Source organism: Rhipicephalus microplus, chromosome 4 (assembly GCF_043290135.1).
Source record: "Rhipicephalus microplus isolate Deutch F79 chromosome 4, USDA_Rmic, whole genome shotgun sequence".
In the NCBI taxonomy this organism is placed as follows: Eukaryota; Metazoa; Arthropoda; class Arachnida; order Ixodida; family Ixodidae; genus Rhipicephalus; species Rhipicephalus microplus.
Window position 1 is genome coordinate 26,140,769 of NC_134703.1, and position 24,841 is coordinate 26,165,609.

At 47.5% G+C, this 24,841-nt stretch overlaps 1 protein-coding gene across 3 annotated transcripts in view; it reads left to right on the forward strand.

Moving 5' to 3' along the window:
• The first annotated feature begins 922 nt into the window (after positions 1-922).
• LOC119171764 (ETS transcription factor pointed) overlaps positions 923-24,841 on the forward strand; it is a 198,151-nt gene continuing 174,232 nt past the window's right edge. For all 3 annotated transcript variants that reach the window (XM_037422593.2, XM_037422594.2, XM_037422595.2), the window contains exon 1: positions 923-1,372. The gene's annotated coding sequence lies outside the window, so the exon portion shown is untranslated. The remainder of the gene's footprint in view (positions 1,373-24,841) is intronic.

The window sequence follows — 24,841 nt, forward strand, 5'->3', positions numbered from 1 at the left end:
AAGAGAATGGAAACAGGGCTGGTTGTTCTCGCACCTTCCTGACCCATTCCTCCGACAGACAAACGGCCGCTCAGAAGCACACCAGAGCACAAACATAAAGAAGCGGATGGGTTCCTAAAATACTCTCCCTCCACGCCTGCCTCACGCTTTCTGGCGAGCTCTCGCGAGCAAGCAAGCCGACACTGTATGCGCGTCGTTTCTTTGCTTTTCGCCGGCTTAGCTTAGCGAGTCTCCTCGGCTTCTCTGCTGCAAGCATCGACGATGATGATCCCCGCCTGCTCCTCTTCCTCCTCCTTCATTTCTCCTCGGAGGAAGAGGAGACCGCTCGCTTTCCCAACTGATTCCGCGAAGTGGCAGCAGCAGCTCGTCCTGTGACGTCACGCGTGACGTCTCCCCGTTCAACCTCCTGCCGAGCCAATGGACTCCGCCGTGGCGTAGCTTCATTCACATCGGCCCGCTCGGTGATCAGCAGCGCCCCCGTGTGCCGCCGCACCGGCTGCTCTGGAGTGCTCCCCCTCGCCATCTCCACTACTCGTTGCCTCTTTCAGACCAGCGTTCAGACGCGAAGCTCCGATTCCCGTACGGGACGTTCGTTCTCTCCCCTCGCCCTCCGCACAAGCGTCCCGTCCTGGAGTTCCACTTGATCGTCGCAGTTGGTTTCGGGTCTTATCTCCACGGCGGGCGATCGCCCTCTCTAGCCTTCTTTACGAGAAACACACACAAAAAATAAAAGAGGGAGTGCATAACAAAGTGAGAAAGAAAGTTTCTGCCTCGAGAGTTACCGTGCATTACACACGCAACGTCAGGTTTGTTTTGCTGTTTGGAGCTGCCGGTGAGAGTCCCAGTCGGTGGAGAGGAGGACCGCGCCCTTTGGCGCGCGTGAGCGAGCGAGCGCCGCTGTCGGAACGGCGCGCACACACTTTCTTCTCGGGCCTCAGTCGAGCGAGGTTGCCCCTCTCGATCTGACGTGGTTCCTACGTGCGTGCGTTCGTTGAGTGCCTCGCTTTGGTCCCTTCGCCGAGCGTGCTTTGCCTCGGCCGTCACCGGGCCCCATCCACGACCTCCGCCACCGTACACTTGGTTTTCGGAAACGTACGAACCAGGCCCACCGACGCCCCGTGTCCGAACTTCTGGATGGAGAGCTGTTACGGATTGAGAGAGTGAATACGCCGTTACGTGTCACCGGGTGACGGGTGGAACACTTGGTGGCGGAGAGAGGCGCGCCCCATCGCGCGTCGGTTTGTGTGTGTGTGCGCGCGTGTGTGTAACCAGCGACCCGGCGACGAGACGTCCCAACCCGGCTGTCTGCTTTGGCGTGTTAAGCCTAAGGCAGGGTTGGGTGGCCCCGGGCTGGCAACTGTCAAGTTGCTGGGTGAGTTGACTTTGCGTAGCTCCGACTCTTTCCCCTAAACATCTCATTCTTGCCTTCTCCTGTATTGTGCACATACGTGCTTCATCGCGAAACGAGAACATTCCTCTGTTGGTTAAGGATTTAAAGCTTCGCACAGTGATGTCGTATAACGCGTTAAGCCGCTACGCTCTTTTACAGCAGCTGGAAAGTGCACGTAGCAACTATTAGCCACAGCGATGAGCACTCGCGAGTGTCATTGGGCTTCACTGGTTGATTTGAAACGGTTAATGTAATATTTGTATACTATTTCACATGTGCACTCACTTCTTGCTGGTATTGCACCTGGGATCCTGAATTCAAACAGGCTGGTTTCACTCGGAAGCAACGTGAACTACCTTAGAAGGAGTTGTGCCATGATTCCATGGCGAGACGTTTAAGCAATATGGACACCTGCCAGATTCAATGACCGTAAACATAGAAAGTGGTAGACGTAGATAGCTCGAAAACATCATAATCCTTGTTAACCATCGGTTTTCCAGATTATTTCGTGGGGCTCAATATGCTTTTGCCCGAATTCTTCATTTTCAAGTTTACACACTCGTGCTTACCTTATATTGCCGAAGCAAACCACAACGTGAGGAGAATGACAGCGGCTTGAATTTTGTACTGCTTGCCGATGGTTTTGTCATTAAGGATGTTGGGCCACGAACGCTCATACAAGTTTTTTCTTAGCGAAACACCGTCACGATTCATCGTTTAAAAAAACCTTAGATATACCATGCGGCGAGCCAGTTGGGACGTCATTGGGCTGGCAAGCTTGACGTCGCTCTTCCTATGCATGTCGTCCGTAATGTGACGGAGCCGGAACCCGGTAGTGCAGGTGTGTGCTTGCGACTGTACTACGGGGCTTCCCGTAGTAAGGCCCTTTTTGCCCACCGTAGGTCTTTCAGTTGTTGCGTGGGTGGAACTTCGGTGAATACGCGAAGGTGCATGAGAAATAGTTAAGGAACGTAATAACCGCGGGAAGGAAAGGCGTTCAGCGTAGGTTCACGTGTCACTGATAGATTAATTAGCCAACTAGAGCCGATATTAATAAGTGGAGCAAGGTTTTATATATATATATATATAGGCAGGCATGGTGGTTGAGTGGCCGTAGCGTTGTAAGTAGTCAAGTAGATCCTGCGTGAGCAGTCACAACATGGTTTATTTCGACGTTTCAGCCAGCGTAAATGCCAGGAGTGAAATCCTGATGAAAGCCAGACCTTGGCTGAAATGTCGAAATAAACCACGTTGCACGTTGTGACTGCTCACGGAGGATCTACCTGACTAATATATATATATATATATATATATATATATATATATATATATATATATATATATATATATATATATATATATATATATATATATATATATATATATATATATATATATATATATATATACAACTACAGAGCGGTTATTAGAAGTGCAGTTGTGTACGCCAGGGAATGGGGCTGTGAAATGTGATTAGAAACGTACGTCAAAGGCGTTGGCTCGGAGGCACATGAACCATTTCAGGGTTAACTGGGGATGTCTTACACTGGGGGTGTCTTACTTTGCGGACATGCGTGGCATAACGACGAAATACTTAGGTTAAAGGTTGTGGTAAAGAACCCGGGAGATCGAAATCAAGCCGCACACCAATTCTATACCGCTTCTCTATACTACAGACAGTGTTGATTGGATGCGTGCACTTCAAGTCAACCTAATTGACCGTTGGTTGATATGATTGATATGTGGGGTTTAACGTCCCAAAACCACTATATTATTATGAGAGACGCCGTAGTGGAGGGCTCCGGAAATTTAGGCCACCTGGGGTTCTTTAACGTGCACCCAAATCTGAGCACACGGGCCTACAACAATTCCGCCTCCATCGGAAATGCAGCCGCCGCAGCCGGGACTCGAACCCGCGCCCTGCGGGTCAGCAGCCGAGTACCTTGGCCACTATATAGACCACCGTGGCGGGGCAACCTAATTGACCGTACAGAAGGGCGACTCTGGCGCACAATCGGGGACAACATTCTCGTTATGAGAACTTAGTCATCGATTTGGATAGTCCGGCGCCCGACGTGGCAGACGGGAGGAGGCTTGGAAGAAAGCTTAGCCGCGGGCGAACGCCTGCGTCGCTGGGAGTTGTCGACACAGTCGTGGAAGCGCAAGCATACGCACGCTATCTGCCTGCTTCTGTCGCTATATCAGCTCGCTCGCCGTTATTATTTCACCTCCACAGCCGCCAGCGCAGTATACTCCGACCTTTTGCAATCGAGAGGCAAGCCGCGGCGTTGTTTTTGTGCGCCGATGCTCGACTCGCGATGGTTACCGGGCACGCAGCCCACTACAGCGCCGGTGTTTCGATACGCCGAGGCAACGCGCGAAAACCGCGGGCATCTCTTTCATTTTCAGCGGACAGCCGACCAAGCCGTCTCGTGCGCAGGACCGTACAAAGTCCCGACTGGCCGATACTGCATGCACACCATAGGTTTGAAGCTTGCCTCAGCTAGCGGCCCGCAATAGCGAACTTAAAGGGGGTTGTGAAACGCTCGCTCTAAAGCGACAATGCGAAGCCACCGGCGTCCACACACACTAACTTGGTGACGTCATCATAAGTAATGCTTTGCCTCTCGAGGAACGCAGAACTCTTCGGTGCTTGCGAGTGCGTGAAACCGGGACACCCATCAGCGTCTTTGCCATACGAAATCGGCACTACCTTGAACTCTGTGAAGTCATATGATGTTGTCTTTTGATTGTTGAAACCTTGTATTGAAATTTAAAGTTTCTTCAGGTATTTTACATGTCTTACATTAGTTTTGTTTATGTCCTCTACAGTTTGCTTCATTTGTCGGACACGCATATGCTTTATTGATTTCATTGCCTGCGCAAACTTTCGCTCATTTATGTTTTCTGTACATGTTTTGCATGTAAAAACTTATTTATGCTTAATTTCTTATTGACTCATTACTTTACACTGAGCACTGTGTTATTTTGGCGGGGTTTTGGGTTTACAGGGGGCAGGCGCTTTGTCAGGTTTTTATGCCTTTTCGCTGGTCCCCTAGGCAAATTGTATCTTTTTTCTTTTTTTTTTTTCGCTTTTGCCTGAAATAAACTTAAACTTCGTATTAATCAGCGTTCTTGTGGGACGCAGATCGCGTATGGCAGACGCTGATGAGCGCCTCTTTCACGCGCTCGATATGCCATATATAGCTCCGCGTTCCTCGATAGACAAAGCGTCTATGCAGGTCCACTCGGGCTGATGATATAGTTAGCGCATGTGGCTGCCGATGCTGTCGCATTGTCGTTCCACAGCGACTGTTTCACGACCCCTTTAAGCCCGGCAAGGGTCGAGAAGAAGGCAGGAGCAGAGACGGTGGGGGTGGGGGTTGAACAGTAAGCCTGCCACTGTTGTCGTTTGAAAGATACGGGTTCTTTCCGAAGAGGATTTGACGTCAGGATTCGAGAAGACTAGAAGCTCCAGCTTGTTGAGCTGAGAGTTTGAAGCCGCTATTTTAATACAAGTTTGGGCGATGCGCGAAAAGAAATCCCGTAAGACACTGAAAGTCTTAGTGCTCGCTTTCCTTCGTAAGGTAACAACGTACACCATGAAACCGTGTGAGGCACCATGCTTTACAAGTGGCCATCTTAGGAAAACACATAAGTAGACGAGAGCTTTTAGACCTGACATGTGCGCATAAATGTGTGAGGTTCATAGGCTCTCTCGCTTTCGGATGTCCACCAAACCAGATTTAGATTCGCCGACTGCGCCGTTTGAACACACTACACGGCGACACCTTGTACATGTGGTATCGCTTCGACAGATATCAAGGCCGCGTTATTATGCCTATCCCATTATCTGATTTTTCTGATTTACCCTGTCTTTATTGTACACGACGATGGTACCAGTGGATTGGTTGCATTGGGGAGTCAATGCCGAAGTCTCTTTTTTTTTACCATTGTCACTGCCACACGTAAGTGGACACTGCAAACCGCGGCATGTCCTTGGCATGTAATGAGTGCAGCTGTCAAGCTTACGCCCCTCGCCGGCGTGCGCACCAGGATCACGCCACGCTTAGTTAATGGTCCGGGACATTGTTGAAGCCCCGGAGGTCAGCTGGTTCGTTATCGGTCGAAACCTAGCCGGCATGATTTGTTCGACTGGCATTCTCGTTTATTTATTTTTACCTGTACTTTTTCTTTTATTCACATAAAAAACAGCGCCAATAACGAGGGACAAGAGAAAGAAGGAGACAGACAGTGGCACTGACTTACAACAAGATTTATTTGCTAGAACCGCACAATATATACCTGGGCAGTATTTTACCCACGCTGAGAGGCTGCTTACTACCATCATCGGCCGTAGCGAAATTGCAGAAAACCTGTAATCTCGCGTGATCAAATCCTGGCAGCGGCGGCTGCATTTTCGATGGAGGTGAAAATGCTGTAGGCCCGTGTGCTCAGATTTCGGTGCACGTTAAAGAACCCCAGGTGGTTGAAAGTGCCGGAGTCCTTACTACGGCATTTGTCATATCGTATAATAGTTTTGGGGCATTAAATCCTAAATATCATTTAATGAATAAAAAAACATGTAATCTTGGCTAATGCGTATTGTGCAAAGATGTTTAGTAGTTTGATTATAAAACAAAAACAAGCAGATAAGTCCTCTAAATGTTGCTGCTTTCAAAGCAATGTATACTGTGAAGCAAACAACAAACATCTGGCCTGTTTTTAAGAAGAAAACAATAGGGCGCGGTGTAGTTCAGTAAAACGGGAATGCCGTTATTCTGAGAAAAATCATGTGTATTTGATTCCCAAAATATGCGCGTTGGGAACACCTGTTGCTCCTCTCGCCTACATGAAACGAAAAATACCACGGTACGCTATTCTATCAAAACATACTCCCGTCCCAAACAATTTCCCGTCTGGCACCTCTGCTTGTTTTACGCCCGCATGATCATGATTCATTTCTGAATTCAATTCCTTTATCGTGACATAGACTTGCCCTTCAATTTCATCACGCAATTCCTGATAAGCCGTGCTGTGCTTGTTTTGCTTTTTAGACATGGTTTCGTTAGTCTCCGTGTGCAATAGAACTTCTTTCGAATGTTGAAAAGCAACAAACGATTAAGAACGTTTATAGAACTTATGGGCATGAATGTGAAATCTTTGTTAGTGCCTTCACCCAACTTCAGAGAATAATGTATGCCGATGTGTTTCACTAGGTGACAACAACATACTCTGGCATTTGACATCGCCATCTTCTGAAACGATTTCTCATTTTAAATACAGTCCGATAATAATATTAATTGAATTTATTTATTCAAAAGCAAGAATAGATTGTGAGAGACTCCGTAGTGGAGGGCTTCGGAAATTTGTACCACCAAATTTGTTCTATACGATGACATAAATCTATGTGCACTGGCCTCCAGCATTTCCTCCATCGAAAATACGGACGCCGCTGCCGGGATTAGCTCGAGTGGCCTTCGGGCCAATAGTTGAGCACAATAACCGTTACCATGTCACGACAGCAGCGCGTCAGGAAGCCTTAGCGATATCGAGTCGATGTTTTTAGAGAGCTCTCTGTGAGCTATTTGATAGCGCGATGAAAATTGATAAGGTCATGAAACGTTGACAGCACGAACCGAAGCGTTTTCATGCGTATAGGCCTACCATAGTGATAGGCTTACCGTAGTGTTCGTTTGGTGATTGAAAATGCAAAACTGCAAGGCTGCTACCATAGTGATAGGCTTACCGTAGTGTTCGTTTAGTGATTGAAAATGCAAAACCGTAAGGCTGCTACCATAGTGATAGGCTTACCGTAGTGTTCGTTTAGTGATTAAAAATGCAAAACTGCAAGGCTGCTACCATAGTGATAGGCTTACCGTAGTGTTCGTTTAGCGATTGAAAATGCAAGACGGCAAGGCTTCTAGCAGCCTGACAATGGTGGCATCCAGATCCATTCGTAGAATAGTCTATAGACCAGCAAGCAGCAGGTCGATCGCGGAATACACGCGTGCGCAGCCAGAGGGGCGTGCGTGAACGCATGGACGGCGACTTGGGTCTTTCCACCGTCGCAGCCGCACTTGACCCGCAAGGCAGGCGTGCGAGCTCACACACCTGACAGGGGGGGGTTACTTTCACGGCCGCCCAAGCCGGTCGCTGGAGAGGGCTGACATTGGGCCGGCGAGACCGCGTGGCCGAACCGCTCCCCGCGGGCCTCTCACGACGGCGGCATAACGAGCCGCCCCGAAGTCACGGCGCCGGACTCTCTTTCCGTTGCCACCGCCGCGACGGCCTTCGCCGTGCACGGCATGCCTGTGGATTATTTGTGTGTAAGTATGGACGTAACGCTATCTCAGCGCGTCTACAACGCGCACGGGGCTTGTCTTGCTGATTGGTGTCGCATATTCGTAAAAAAAAAAAAAAAAAATCACACTTGCGCATTTACCTAAGACGGCTCGAAGACGAAAGCGAGCTTTTTTTCTTTTTTTTTTCTTCCTTAGTCGATATCGTCTTTCCTTTCCGAGAGCTTTGTCGTTGCCTCCAAGATCGGGAGCATCAGAAGGCTACGGCACACAATTTGGTTTTGCACAGCCTCCGTGATTAGCCCACTTTTCACCAAGCGATGTGACGTCACGTTGACGTCAATAATTTTAATAACATGTAATGTCTTAGGGTGACACGATCGCGTGATGGCTTTTATTTACACCACTCTTGACGTCAATGGCATATTTTTGTGTCTGATAAGACGTCTAAGGCTTCCCCTTTAATAAAGAGCCGCAACCTCCGGCTTGATGCAATGCTATGTTTGAACGATAGCGAGGCCTGGGCCTACGCGGCCCTTTTGGTTCGAACCCTTGGTGCTGTGAGCTTTGCTATTATTACTTATTGTACGAGGAATGTGCGTTTGTCAGCTTGCCTTTAAAGACAAACAGGAGAGAACGTGGAAATAACATTCCTCGAATGCAATGTAAGGTAAATGTTTATACAAGCTGCGTGTAGAGAGGAGCTCTCACATGGGCTTTGGTGCGATTCGTGTCCGTTGTGTACTAGCTGGCATTTATTGTTCGGATTCGAGGTGGGCAACGCAATCTACGACTACACTACGCACATGTATAGTTGGTGGGGTCTTGGAGGTAGCTTAGACCTCGGAGTAGACGCATATGATGAGGAAGGCGTGTTCGTTTGATAAATCACATGATTTCGAGCAGGGTCTTGCGCACGGTGGGGAGGAGGGCAGATGCAAATCCAGCCCTATACATTGGCATGGTAGGGAGGGGGCGGGGCGCTACGAAGAACATTCCCCCCCCCCCCGAAATCCCCTGAAGGGGAACCCTGCGCAAGCTTATGATTCCGAGTACAATGTGAGGTGTAGGGGGTGCCATGGAGTGATCCCATGAGCGTTAAGTGCGGTGGTAAGCGGCACAAATAACCGATTCGTCATTGGCGATTTTGTGACGGGCAAGAGCAGTGCTGACTTATTTTTTCTTATTCGGCGTCGCAAGTTAATGGTGACAACGAATGTCGAGAGACGCAAAAATAACCTGTCTCCGAGAAAAAATATAAAAAACAAACGCCTACGCTTTTCAAGAATGCTCCCCCCCCACCCCTTTTTTTTTGTTTTGTGTGTGTGTTGTTAGTTGCACTGATTTCATGAATTCACCGCTAAAAGAGGGCGGTTATAAATAACCTCGCTTCCACGATCTCATGTTTCCACGAAGAAGTGCAATGTAGAACGAAAAAAAAATTCAAGCTTATAGTTTGCGAAGCTGTGTACACGATCTGAATGACTACACTTATACGCGATGTTTTCTTTTTCGCGTTTTTTTTTGTCTGTATAAAATGCCGAATCGCTTGCTCCTGATATAGCCGCTGAAAGTGCAAGAAATAGAATTAGTGCAAGTTGCACTTATTCCATTCGCTCTGCTAGAGGTATGACGGCAGTGGAGTTTCCTCGATTGAATTGGGGAAGCCCCTGGAACTATTCGGAAAGCTGCATTCAAGTGCGAGTCCAGTGTATATAAGCGTATATTCAACCAATAGGTTTACCGTTATATAGCTTCACTTACGAAACACGGAAAGGGTACAGGAACAACAGCGACAGCCTCCCAAGTAGATGTTTAATAATAACCCGTTTTGCAGTGGTGTGATCGAGAATATGTTCCCTGCGGGAACTCGTGTCGTCATAGGTAGAGAACGTTCGATAATTCAGCCTTATCATTTTTTAACATGGATTTGGTTTCAGATTAGTGAATAACTGCTGACGTTACCGGGTTAGCTATTCACAAGTCGTGCCTGGTGAAAACTAGCATTTGGATTTACATCTAGTTTCTTTTAATGGCAAGCAAAGGCGCCTTACGTGAGGAACAGAAAAGATAACGTCACGTATTTTTATCCATGTAGAGAGTTAACTGTGCATTGAAAACTAAACTAAAACAGGCTAAAGCGAAAGTGGTTAAGGGCTCACCTCATTGATCGTTTTGATATGTCCATCCGCGTCCTATCTCGAATCCAAAAATGCGTTACCGGAACATTTCTAAAAAGAAAAAAAAGTTTGTATTTTTTTTTTTTGAGGATTCTACTTTGAGGAAGCGACAAAAACCAGTTTCAGATACGTTATTTTATTTCATTTTTTTATAAATGCGCAGCACCGACTACGTGGAACGCGATGGCATTGCGAAGAAAACAGGCAACACATTCCGCTCGAGCAGCAGTATGTTGATACGTCGCGCATCAATAGTTTAATACTAAAAGGGACTTATTTGGCCCATGAGTGGGACCACGACAGACAATTGATCCACACATAATTCTACCCGTAATGACATTTTATTATGCATCATCCACTCCGGAGGTGGTGTAACGCGCAGTGCACTACGCCCCTGTCTGGTCCCCCCCCCCCCCCCTGATCGTCAGACGTCTTGCACTTCCTTTCCCTTGAAGACATATATGTACGCAGGAAGTATATGTTATCCATATCCAAGTTTCAAGACCTAACGTACCCCCCCCCCCCTTGTTCCGGGTTATTACGAAGCGGTACACGTACAGGCTTTCCCCGAGCCATCACTGTACTGCACTGTACGCTAATTTCAGAGATCGCAATCGAGCCAGCTGTTGCCGTGACTCGCTAACACCCTCTTTTACATATGTGCACTTGGCGAAATCTGGCGTCAGTTCCTATCAGTTCCACCTCGGCGCCTTCTCTATGAGTCCGGGAAAACAGGTATCGCAACCATGGCGCCACCCGTATACAGCTAGTTGATTCTCAGTAAAGTTGCAGAATTGGTTGGCAAAGGCATCCTAAAATGCATGGTTGTTGATGGATCTGTACCACTATGTTGAGATGTTTGTACGCAGCTGATGCATGCATCGTCAGGGCAGCCTGCAGTGCATACAGGTATACCTGTAGCAACGGATAAGCTTAGTGTCTGACGGTCTGCCTTTTCTTATACTATAATACAATCAATCAAACAATCAATCAAGAAAACAATATTTCTATGAAGATACGAAATAAAAATGAGTTCCGTTTCGTGTCGTAATATCAATGAGCAGTGCTAGCAGTCTTAGCAGTCTATGTACATCTAGTCACTTTTCTCGGGACAACTTGTTGCCCTGTTAATATTCTAATGCGCGTAAATAATCCGTTCATTGAAGAAGTTCAAGTTTGTGCCATTATAAAAAAGGGAGGCACCGGCAAATAAAGCTAGCCTTAAAGAAGAAAAAAAGAAAGAAGAGGGAGATGCAAAAGAAGTCAATAAAGTACGGGAGCGAAACAAAAACCCCGTCGCCGCGCTAAGTTTAGCGCGAAGGCTTGGGCCGCTCGGGACCTCGAGACCCCATTCATCATGGCCCAGAAAACCACCGTTGTACCATACGATCTTCACTCAGCAAGAACACATGGCTCAACTGTTCCCCCGTGCTAACAAACATTCTTCGTCACTTGTTTCGTTTTTGTTTAGCGTCCTCCAATCGAATTTTAAATATTTCATGACACGGCACACCTTTATGCTAAGCTGAGTACAAGAGGTAAATGTCACTCAATACGCATCTATGTTTCAAACGCTTTTATCTTTCATTTCTCTCATTTTTTCGTGAGGGACGGCAGAATAAAAGTTACACCATAGTATATCTTTTGTTACGTGAACGACAGACTGTTTTATATGTGCATATCAACGTAGTGCGCACAATAACCACGTGGTCCAGCTTATAACAAGTGGCGGTACAGTGGTGAGTGGCGACTGTGCTCGGCTTCTCGCCCGATCCTCGCAGGATCAATGCCGGCTTCGGCGGTCCCATTTCGATGTAGGCGAAATACTGAAGGCCCGTGTATACAGTGCCGTGTCAGTGCTCGTTGAAGAACACTAGGTGGTCGAAATTTCTGGAGTACTCCACTATACGGTGTGCCTCATTTTCATAGCATGATTCGGGCACGTAAAAATGCCAGACTTGATATTTATTACCGTAGAAAAATGATCAATGAAGATGGCTTGCACTCTGTCGTCTGAGTACGATCACTGGAGTTTCGTTCCGGTTGGCTGTTTTCAAAATAAGAATAGATGCTTGTGACAGAGCATCACGTGTTCCAACAATGTAGCGAGCACTGACGTATTATAAAGACTTTTATTCTAAACTGATCCCGAGGCGCAGAATGTCACTGTGACCAAGTGGTACGTTTCGCTCCCGACGTCGGGAGCGAAACGCCAAGACCACAGCATCTCGATGACCAATGTGGGTGTGGCCCAGCCCAGACGCTTATAGGAAGCAGTGCCCCCATACGGTGCTTTGCTATCGTGTTCCGTGTACCATCACTGCTTCATGTGTTGAGGCTGTTGACAGACTGTTGTTGTGGTACGAGTAAGGCGTGTAGGATTGAACTTCCGCTCTTGCAGTTCTTAGACTACTTTGGGATTAAGGAGTGACATTTTTTAGGTATCGGAAAATCTCGCTCTATTTGAAAAGCCTCTTCAGCGCGTGCTCTTGTTGCACTTTCTAACAATTATGGTAGCTTCGAAAGCGTTGCTAGCAGGGCATGAGTTTGCCTGAGTCGTGCCTTCTTCCGAAATGGAGGCCGACTGCTTGCCACTTACGTCGGTGTCGTGCTTTAAATTGTCAGAAGGAGGCGCGGGGTCTAACTTTAGGAAAAAATGGCTCGCAGCCACGCCAAATGGCTGCTGGATGATCCATGTGCGCCATATGAGAGAGAATACTTGGACGTCATAAAAATCGAGCCGTTCCGGAAAGCGCACGTCGTGAAACTTCGGGCCGATCACGTTCAGACGCGCAGCTTTTCGTTTCAAACGCGCGGAGTCTTTTTTCGAGGAACGGGGCGGGAACGGCGTTATCTCCGCAGCTTGCACACCGCCGACTGAGCGGGAAAGAAGAGCGTGGCTTGACTATCGGTGCGACCCGAACGAGCCACGTGTAGTACCTCGGCCGATAAGGCCCGACCGTTGCAGCTGCTGGTAGTTTTATCGGGGGGCGATCGTAAAAGCGACCGGGGAGATAAGCCGCGAGCGCACACACGCTCGTTTCCACTCGAACGCCTTTCGTGCGGGGGCGTCAGTCCGTGCCTGCATCGAGTCTTCGCGAAGAGCAGAACGACTAAATGGGGCCAGCGCGGACACGCTTCTTTGAACGCCGGCGCCTAGAAATTTTCGCGTGATAGCGCCTTATAATAATAATAATAATAATAATAATAATAATAATAATAATAATAATAATAATAATAATAATAATAATAATAATAATAATAATAATAAATTTCTTGTAGTGCTATTTCTAAAGCTTCGAAAATTTGGAAGAGCTGGAGATCTTCAGCGGTCGAGCACCGTATATATATACGCCCCGCCGCGGTGGTCTAGTGGCTAAGGTACTCGGCTGCTGACCCGGAGGTTGCGGGTTCGTATCCCGGCTGCGGCGGCTGCATTTCCGATGAAGGCGGAAATGTTGTAGGCCCGTGTGCTCAGATTTGGGTGCACGTTAAAGAACCCCAGGTGGTCGAAATTTCCGGAGCCCTCCACTACGGCGTCTCTCATAATCAAATGGTGGTTTTGGGACGTTAAACCCCACATATCAATCAATCAGCGTGTATCGACCAAACCAACGTTGCTGGAGAACCTCACCTTAATGTAACCCGGTTGGGGATGATTTCGCAGCGCATGATGGGCAATATTGATAGGCGTTCAAAAAAAGTACTGTTTGAGTGCTGTTTGAGTATACTGTCTGACCCTCCTCCTCTTCCTCCATTTGCTTTCGTATGCGCAGAAACTGAGAAAGTTTCATGAGTCTGGTGTTGAACTTAGTCGTAGCGGTCTAACCCCCGTATTCTAGAACGTCCCTTCACTGAACGCTTCACCTTCACTTGAGAAAGCAGATTGAAACGCCGTCTCTAGGCACGACAAGTCACTGCATATCAACCAGAATCTGCTGCGATTCTTGAGTAGCGCAGCGTCATTTTCAATTTAGTGGTGGCCCAGTGCTCAGCTCTGTCAAGTGAAGGATGAAAGTCGAGTCGAGGAGCGTTTGTGAATACGGGGGTAAGTGGGGCTTTTTTTTTTTTTGAGAAGTAGAGCTCGCTAGCAAAGCTTTCTTGAACTGTATACCTGCCGCTACCCGCGGAAGGCAACTCGAGTCGTCGACGCGGCGTCCCATGGCCCGCATTGACGTGGTTTGCTCGTTCGCTTGTTTACATCTTTTGCGCGTTTTTGTAGCCTTCGGGCAAGGTCGCGCGAACCTTGATGCCATGTGCCGCAACTTCTGCGGGCGCGAATCGAGTGCTCCGGAATAGCGCCGAACCAGCGGGCGAGTCGTCCTCGGTTTTGACAGCAGCTGTCCCGGCGTGTAGAGGACCGCGCTGCAGCGGCGCGTGGGAGACGCGCTCATCTGCGCGGGCGCTGCGAATGCGTGCCGGCGCTTGTCAGCGACCCCCTGGGGCGGAGGCGGCCCTGGGGCCAAAGAGAGATGTCCTGACGTCTTTTTCCCCCCTCAGAGCCCTTCTTCGTACTTGACTGGCCTGACTAATGCATCGTCGGCTTTAGCGCGAATTATAAACTCACGAAAACGAAAGTAATGTACAACAACCTCGGAAAAGAGCAGCGCTTCGAGATAGGTAGCAGTGCACTTGAAGTTGCAAAAGACTATGTCTACTTAGGGCAGGTAATAACCGCTGAGCCGAACCACGAGATTGAAGTAACTAGAAGAATAAGAATGGGGTGGAGCACATTCGGCAAGCACTCTCAAATTATGACAGGTAGATTGCCACTATCCCTCAAGAGGAAGGTATATAACTGCTGTAACTTGCCGGTACTTAGCTACGGAGCAGAAACCTGGAGACTTACAAAGAGGGTTCAGCTTAAATTGAGGACGACGCAGCGAGCAATGGAAAGAAAAATGGTAGGTGTAACCTTAAGAGACAAGAAGAGAGCAGAGTGGATTAGGGGACAAGCGGGGGTTAAGGATATCATAGTTGAAATGAAGAAGATGAAATGGACATGGGCCGGGCATGTAGCGCGTAGAGATGATAACCGCTGGTCATTAAGGGTAACTAACTAGATTCCCAGAGAAGGGAAGTGGGTTAGGGAGAGACAGAAGGTTAGGTGGGCAGATGAGATTAAGAAGTTTGCGGGTATAAATTGGTAGCAGCAAGCACAGGACCGGGTTAGCTGGCGGAACATGGGAGAGGCCTTTGTCCTGCAGTGGATGTAGTGAGGCTGATGATGATGCTGATGATGATGATGATGATGATGATGATGATGATGATGATAAACTCACGGGTCTCGAATCAGCTCGAACGGCTTCTGGAATGGCTTCAATGTAGTATGCGTGCGAGTGACGTAGTAAAAACAACGGTGGTTCACTATTGATCGATTGCAAAGCGCTGCTGATGAATATCAGTTTATAAACTGTAGTTCACCTATCAACTAGCAGCTGGCGCTTAGAACTAGCAGCCGGCACTTTAGAATCACTAGTTCCGGTTGCGACGGCAATATTTTAACAATCATGCCAACAACTGCTTCGTACTTTTCCACGGAGTATGCGCAGTAAGTTAGCGAACGACTTCCACGGTTCGTATCTCTGCATATTTTTTGCAGCTGTATGAACCACCTGCCCGAGAAAGGTGAAGTTTATTTCCTTTCGTACAAAGGAGGAAGCCGGGGCTAAAGGCAGGGGTGCCGGACAAAGGCCTCGGCTCCATTGTGCAGTCTGGCAACAGTTAACAAAATAATATAACTACATACATGCCATAATAAAGACAAATCGGCTACACTTGCCAGTACAACAAAAACTGTTCTTAAGCATATAGCAGTGAAAATGTTACACCTAACAGAGGTCTGTAGTACTTTGTACGATTGTTTCGTTCGGCCTAAGGCTATAGCGAATTGTCATACAACGTCATGCACAATGCGTCACACTGAGACTTGCGCGGCGAACTTATATATATATATATATATATATATATATATATATATATATATATATATACGTCATCATTGGACGCCCGAGAGTGGACGTGTACGGCACCGCGGCTTCTATAAAGCCAACATTTCATTGACTGTCAGCAATGTTTGTGGCAATTCCAGGCGCGACGCAAACAAGTATCAGTCCCACTCGCCTATAGCTTCTACGTTGTTTTCTTTGTAATATTATATTGCTCTACAGCTGAATCTGATGACGTATCAGTGCGGTCCACGCGGCAGAACGAGCTCGTGCATACACGCGCCACCCACCGCAGCGCGATGTCTCAGTAATTCCGTGCAGTGTAGGGGAGCTTGAGTCATTCGATTAGGTACCCCGACTAGCGGTGCAATTCACAGCGCAGAACTTCTGGTGACTGCGCCGACGTAGTAGCTGCGGCGTGTGCAGCTATCGTCATTGGTAAAAAGGAGGCCTACATAGTTTACCCGGTTAGACCAAACCATGTGAACGCAGTCACCCGATTGGCTGACGGAGAGTGGAGATTCCACATCGCTGCACGGTTTAGATGAAGCAAGCGTGTACGGTACACTATATAGTGCAAGCGGTCGCTCTCTTGCTGCCGTCACCCAAACAACCCGGCTGTGTTTTGTCTAGAAGCTTCGCCTCAGCCGCTTGCAGGGCAGGGCTACGCAATGCGCGCTCTTAAGGCTTTCTTTGCCCACACTGCCATTAGCGTCCTCGCGCGCGCATTTCTTTCTTTCTTTATTTTCTTTCTTTTTTTGCCTTTCATTCTCTGTCTTTCTCTGTCTTTGATTCTTTCTTTGCCTTTCTTTCTCTGTGTTTGTTGCTTTCTTTGCCTTTCTTTATCTTTCTTTCTTTCTTTGCCTTTCTCTGTCTCTCTGTCTTTCTTTCTTTCATTATTTCATTCTTTCTTTCATTCGTTCTTCCTTTCTTTCATTCTTTCTTCCTTTCATTCTTTCTTCATTTCATTCGTTCTTTCTTCCTTTCATTCCTTCTTCCTTTAATTCTTTCTTCCTTTCTTTTCTTCTCTCTTCATTTCTTTCCTTCTTTCTACCTTCCTTCTTTCTTGCTTACTTTCTTTCTTGTTTCCTTTTTTTTTGTTGTTTCCTTTCTTTCTTGTTTCCTTTCTTTCTTGTTTCCTTTCTTTCTTGCTTTCACTTCCATTCAGATTACGCGCTTACTTCAAGGATTTCTCTATACTGCTCCCTCCCTTTTTGCCAGCGCATGATTGCGCGCTTTGATGAGGCTTCACTTACAATATAAATCTTCAGGAACACTCGGTGAGCACCTAAGAACACGTGCACGTGTGCTGTGAATTTTCGCATCTTTTGGTATGCTTATTTTGTTATAACTTATATGTTAAAGTAGAACTGATGTGAAAATTGCCTCGCTTACGGGATCGCCGTGTCTTGAACTAAAGCTAAAACGATTAAGTGACATTAACGCGGCCATTACGAGGCCATTACGAGGCATTGAGTAGTCATGCTAATGTTGTCAATACCGCTCAACTGCCGTATGTAACGAGATTTTTCCGCGAACTTCAAAACGTGCCTCAGTTGAGTAATAATGACATCTGAGGCCGTTTAGTCATACAAAAATTGCAGTTATGTTTGAATTGCAGTTAGGTGTTAAGCCATACAAAAAACTGAACGCGCGGGAAGCACCGTTCGTTTCGTAAGTGAGAGGCTTGTGTCCTCTGCTGCGAATGATGACAAAAAAGGCTGTACCGTGCTATGCATAGACGGTATACATAAGCCGTGCCATTTCAGCGTGTCAATTCACTTGAATGATTCATATGGTACAAAGTCCGAGTGAAGAAAAAGGCCCTATGGCATCAGCTGTAATGAACGGCCTGCGACAATTCCGATCGCCTGCGGTTGTTTAACGATTGCGTAATGTGCGGCATGCCAGCGTTATCGCGCTGTGGCAGCGTCAGCGGATAGTTATCAAACTCGCTGTTCGGCTCAACGCCAATAAATGACATATTGAGCCACAGACGGCCCCTCCAGGCTGTTAATTTGCATGTTCAACATCGGTGACACTAATACGGCTAAGGTACCACAATTCTATTCAGCACGTAGACATTGCTTTGTTTTTCTAATAAGATAACTAATAGAAGGTTCCAGTGCACGCTGGGAATACACGTTGGCCAGTGATAGGTTACACCAGTGTGACGTCCTTGATAAGATTGAGCAATGCAAATCAATCCTTGGTTCATATCCTACAGTTGTCGCCTCCAGGCATTGCTTGAAAAGGGCAGACACGTGCTTCAGTCACGTGGTTCTGACGCATATTTCTGGCTTTCTTTTGGTTGACAATCATTGTAATTATACGTAATGAAAAAAATGAAGACATCTTGAATGCATTGAATGAAGGCAATAACAGCGGATAGCCCATTACGACTAGCACTATGGCCATTGATAAGTGCTGACAGCGGGCAAATAAATGCTCCAAACTGCACTGTCTTCAGGATCGGCCCGGACTCTCTGTCGACGCAGGCGACGGAATCTCGCAGTCCGAGTCGTGCGAGGCTTCGCTGTACATAATAATCTGTGGCCCGCTGCTGTGACGACGTACGCCCATAAATGCCGAAGGGTATTATGTTGCTCCACCAGTAGCTCTGTCTCACAAACAATTCCGCGCTGCAGAAGTTGCGTCTTTTCCTTTCCTCAACATCTCTCTCTCTCTCACACACACAAACGCACTCGCGCCGCGAGCATGACATAGACGCCGCAGAACAGAATCAGATTCGAGTTGCTGAACGGACGTCTCAACTTGGAAATAGTGAGTAAACGGATGCAACATGAAGGACCACGCTATAGATTAATTAAAGGCCGCTCATATAAATCACCTGTCATAATTTGAGAGACAGGTAGATTGCCACTATCCTTCAAGAGGAAGCTATATAACAGCTGTATCGTGCCGGTACTTAGCTACGGAGCAGAAACCTGGACACTTACAAAGAGGGTTCAGCTTAAATTGAGGACGACGCAGCGAGCAATGGAAAGAAAAATGGTAGGTGTAACCTTAAGAGACAAGAAGAGAGCAGAGTGGATTAGGGGACGAACGGGGGTTAGGGATATCATAGTTGAAATAAAGAAGAGGAAATGGACATGGGCCGGGCATGTAGCGCGTAGACAGGATAACCGCTAGTCATTAAGGGTAACTGACTGGATTCCCAGAGAAGGGAAGCGGGTTAGGGGGAGACAGAAGGTTAGCTGGGCAGACGAGATTAAGAAGTTTGCGGTTATAAATTGGCAGCAGCAAGCACAGGACCGGGTTAACTGGCGGAACATGGGAGAGGCCTTTGTCCTGCAGTGGACGTAGTCAGGCTGATGATGATGATGATGATATAAATCACGCGCGGTCGCCTTGTAGTGGGATGCTGCGTTCAACAGTGACGTGTGGCCAGCTGTCGTGCACCGCACCGCGCGAAAGCTAAGAAAGGGTCATCGTTCCGGAGATAAAGTATAAAAGGAGGGGGGGGGGCAAATGATTCAACGAGACAAGGAGGTTGTGGCTGTTTAGTCTGCGCGCATGCACCAATGGCACAGCTGTCGCGCTCGCCGCCGGGAATCGCCGCCTACGAATGGGCGACAGCAGTCGACATCGGCCGCAACCGCAAACAAACGACGTGACGGCGGCCTTTTTTCCAACACGCACTCAGTCTCGTCTGCCCACGGCGACGATCTACACCCATGCGGCTGTTCAAACAGTGCGGCTGCCACGATGGAGGAGGCGGAGCGCGTTCACGGTGCGACCCGAAAAAGGGCGAAGTCATCGACCATCCGATATCTGTGATTGAAGAGCGCCACGCGTGATTGATCGAGACACATGGGTGGAAAGGCGCTGCCATGACCCTCTAGGCTTTCTTCTCCAGACCGTGTCCATTGTTCGTTTTCCTTTCGGAGCCAGGCACGAACTTGTTTCCGTGGGTGTAAACACGATATGCGTAGTCGGTAATTGCGGTATACGCTCTTGACAGGTGTTTATGACAACCGATCACAGTTTCCTGCTGCCGCAGGTAGTGTGTCATGGAAACCGTGCGTTTGGTCGGAATCCATGTTAACACCTTATCTCTATCAGGTGAACATTAGTGACCTTTATGTACACATTCATCAGCTTTTAGCTAACGACAGTGTCCGTTGCATTCACCCATTTGTCTTCTAGAAATTAGTTAACGCGAGAAGCGCCGATTGTGAACGCTCTCTTAGAAGCTCCGAGAAGCTCCGAGAAAAAACGTGTTCTTAAAACACGTTTTTTTCTGGTGATAGCAACCGTTAAGGTTAATCGCGACGTAGACGGAAAAATGTGGCTTGTCTATGAGATTTAGGCGTAATGCGCCGACATCGTTTTATTGCAGGCTTATAATACGTTAGTAGGGTCATTTAACATAGTCCCACTGTATAGTGGAAACGAATGCTAGATGAACCGACCCTCTTCACTGCACATCTTCGAGCGTCTGTAGCGCTTGCATTTCCTGCCAGGAAATTGTGTTTCGTACATCACACACGCCAACGGAAACACTCTCGTGACGCCGAATTGCAGAGCTCCGCACCCAAAACCTTCCTTGCTCATATCTTCGCTCAGTCATCTTCGGTCACTGGTCATCCTTCAGCAGGAAGATCCCTTCGTTTTGTCTCAATTTTTCAGCTTCAAAGCCGTGGCGCTTACAAAGATACACTGAGTTGATACAGTGATACCACATGTTAAATGTGTGTGCGTGTTTCCTCGGGGAGACTTGCATTGCTTGCAGATTGTTAACAGCGGGTGACGGCTGCCTCGCCCGCCACTTGGTGTAGTACACCTGTCTCAGTGTCTCTGCTTTCACGGTCGCGTACATCTGTACACTCGCTGCTATGCGGTGGGTTTCGCGTGGTTGAAAAAGAGTGTCTTCTGATGAGGCAGCTGCAACAGGCTCTCGTCATTTGCCAGCAGCGCAGCTCTTCTAATGCGCACAAAGCATTCCGATGAGTGCAAAAGTCTGCCGCGGTGGAAACATTCCAACAGCTGCCTCCCAGTCGATGCGACTAATCTTGTCCCAGTCGAAGTCGAATGCTCTTGGGTGCCGGCCATGCTGCTTCAGTATAGAGCCAGTCGCAGCAACGGCACAGAGTTGTAACTACACCCAATCTTCGTGGAATCTTCGCTTCGTGTAACTAATAAAAACGGCCTTGCATCCAAAACAGCCGGTGCAACAGATAGCTTCATTCTGCGGGGACTAAGAATGCGTGACAGATGTTCGGCCAAAGCGTACAACCATTGTTGAAGCGACCGCTGCGCCCCTTGCGAGCATGTGATGCGAAATGCGGTATACACGCAGATTATTCAATCGTTCCTTTCTCACTCACACTCGAAGACATGCGACTCGCAATCACGGGCATTCAGTAGCAATGACGCTTCGACCCGCATCAAATGGTGCAGCGACTGGAACGCGATTATTTAGCGAGGCAACCGCAATTTCTATTTGATTTGAACGTAAACATTCGACAGAAGTCTGTCTGCAGGGTTGGGTACGAAACTGGGAGATGATTTAGACTCCAACCAAACGTTTTTGAAGAAATCCGACGCTTCGAAACTGACTTGGTTCGTTCCTCAGGGTTGACTGCTGGACTACGTTGCAGCGGCGTCTTCAAAGCACTCGCGAGGCAGATAATGAGGCCCCCCCCCCTTTCTCTCTCTCTCTCTCGTTTTGCAGTGGAGCGCAGTACATGTGTATACACTGGGGGAAGGGCTCCGAGAGAGCGGTTGATGTCCTCGGCTGACCTCTGTATGTGCCACGACTCGAGTAGTAATCTTCTTCTTTCTATTTGATGCATTTAAGAAGAATGCCATGAATACAACATCCCGGTACAACGGTGGTAGAGTCTGGAGAATATATAATGCTATTCGTTGAACTTTGCATTTAAGGACACTTGTATGTTAGCACTGATTCCGCAGCTAGTTGCCCTAACTCTTGCAATGTGACCATTTGTGAGTCGGCTGCATTCAGAACTCGAAATCTTCCAATATGTTATCTGTAATATAGAATTAAACTCCACGGGCGGTGTACTGGTGGACACGACTGTCATCGAATGACTCGCGGCGCCATCGTTTTTATATTACATATGGCATCGACACGTGGATAACAAATAGGAAGGCGTGAACCAGCAAGAAGCTTTATATAGCATACAATAAACTTTCTCGTGGCCTGACGTTCCTGAAGAAAGCGTTGACATCTGTCGGCACAGTCTAGAACCATAACGCCTGAATGCAGCACAGTGATTCGCACGCAAGAACCCACTGATTGGAGCCACTTTTAGGAACAGCTACATTATAAAAAAAATCGCACAATATCTACGAGGAGAATGGTGACGAGTGGGGTGAAGTGAACGAATGGACGCTTCAGCCCACTCATCCTTTACTCCGTGGATATGCTGCGACACCGTTTTTATGGACATGCAATGCAATGCAACTGGCTACTACGACTACGACGACTACGACGATACGGTACATGCGACCCACGAAGTGAGGGACTTCACCGATAAAAATGTACCGTTAGCTTTCACAGTGTGCTACCTCTGAATAATAATGTCGCTATATGTGAAACACATCAAATGTTTGGTAAATAAATAAACAGAAACGAAATTCTTTGCGTGTATGTCTGTCCGTTTGTTCGTCTGTCTGTTTGTGGTAGAAAGCTTTGAGAACAGACAATGAAAGGTAAAAAAAGGATGAAAAGATCAGATCGTCAACACACCAAGGCGTACAAACATGCTGCGCACAAACAGCTGGGTGCAGAATGCTATCTCTGGTCTCGTCTTGCATTGCACCTGGCGGCCGTTTTTTCGTCAAAGTTTATTGTCTACGTCTCCTTCTTTCTTTCCTATTTTTTTCAACACTACCATCCAACCATCGCTTAACGTCCATCGTAGTGACCGATAGCCTGTTCAAGCGACCTTCGTACGTGAGAAGCCTTTGCTAATTCGTTCAACTTGTATATATCAGAGGTCACTAATAGCGCCGCGCGTTATGTGGCGATCAAATGTTGTTTTATTTTTTTGAATTTCACGCACTCTAAACAAACCCTGGACAAAGAATTAACCAGCGTCGTTATCACACCGTAAATTGAAACTTTTGTTATTTCTGGATAAGGGCTACAAGCTTTGCATTGATTTTTTTTTTTCCTCTCGAGGCAATGTTCGAAAATTCGCCAAGCAATTTTTGTTAAGTACTGTGCTTGGGGGGTCCGAAAATATTCTGAGGCGCTACATACAGCTAAGAACAATACCGCGCTACATTTGGGTACGCGTAGCGCTTATTTTCAATTTTTATTGCTTAGCGCTTTTTAGGTGAAACACCCTGCATGCATACATAGTACATATACCTTTACGACCAGTATGCCGCGAGGACATCGCTCGATTGACACAACTGACATCACGTGACTGTGCATGTCGCTCAACAACGTAATTGTTAGCCAACGCATCATCTTTCGTCGTACCTTACGAGTGCGAATCTATACACATGCGCTCTATATACATGACGCCTATAGCTATACGCGCTCTTCTCAGAACAGTGTGCTCGTGATTGTGTGTACCTTCTCATCTTTCTGCAACCTCTTTTCTTCCCTTTATCCCTTCCCCAGTGCAGGGTAGCAAACCGGATGTGCGTCTGGTTAACCTCCCTGCCTTTCCTTGCATCTTTATCTCTCTCTCTCTCTCTCTCTCTCAGAACAGTTCGCGAGCTGTTCGGGTCACCTAATTCGTGCAAGTGGCGCCTCCATTCCGTGTCGTTGCGCTCTCTTCTCCCATCTCGGAGGCGCAAAACATTAACAGACGTCGGGGAGCTTGGAAATAGCGCTGCCTTCTTGTCTCTCTGCAGAGACGACGCCCTCTGCGAAGGACGCACGCTCTTGAACTTCTTGGCTTTGTGTTTGTGCGCCACCTGGCCGCCCTCGTTTGCTCTCTCGCTTGCCGCATGACATCTCGTTGGATGATACCTCGCGGAGGGGGGTCTGGGTGTCGGTGTAAGGTGACGCAACCGCGAGCCGAGACACTCGGCGGGAAGCGACGGCAGAGAGAGGAGCGAATGATTCTCTTACGAGCACGCGACAATGACAGGAGGCTGTGACAATGAAGCACCCGGCTCGAAACGGCGTCTAAATACACATAAATGAGCAATGTGAGAGCCAATACTGGCAAATTCTCGCACTTCGCTTCGTATACCGTCTGGGAACAAAGTGTAGTTAGCACTGACGATCGCATATTATAGATCTACCTGGCAAAGTTGTAACTGCGGGTATCGCAAAGCTGTATGCTAATGTATACGATTATTTGGATTTTTTTTCACTAGCTTGACCTTGAACAGCTTTTAGTTCCGAAGGAAATTAAAGATTCCGTTGCGTAATGCCGTATACTTAGCAAGGAAAACCTGGTTTTAGAGCGCAGAATGTTTGAAGGAAAGTCAGGCCAAAATCCATGGAAGCACGCACTGTTACCACAACGTTAAATCAACTTTCTCAATGACATGGCAACGTTGTGTCGACATTTGGGCCTACTGGGAATATACGTCAGAGCTAAACACTTGCCACCAAGTTTATAGCTCAGAAGGTTGGACTACACACGCAATGAGGGGGGGGGGGGGGGGGTTAAGGATCAAAAAACAGAATGGGAATGCACATGTGCAAAAGCGCTGATAAATATATGTCGTATAGCTGTGATGGTAGTATAGAGACACTGATTGCAATAATGGTGACATTATTTCAATGGGATAGTTGAAGTCCATACTTGGTAACCTATATATTTTTTCTTATAAGCGAATGAAAGTAAGTATCATACCAATACCCGGCGCCTCTACACGCGTAAGGTTAATGAGGCGCACGTAATAACTTTTCGTTTGGTTACTCTTGGTACTTAGACATTGGTAGAACGTGACGGCGGAAATTGATTTGGAAGCAATTACCGTTGCTCGCAGTTGAGCGGTGGCTAAAATTTATGCCAGACCATATTTGGTTAGAGCTTCGGAAATTTCGACAAGTTCAGA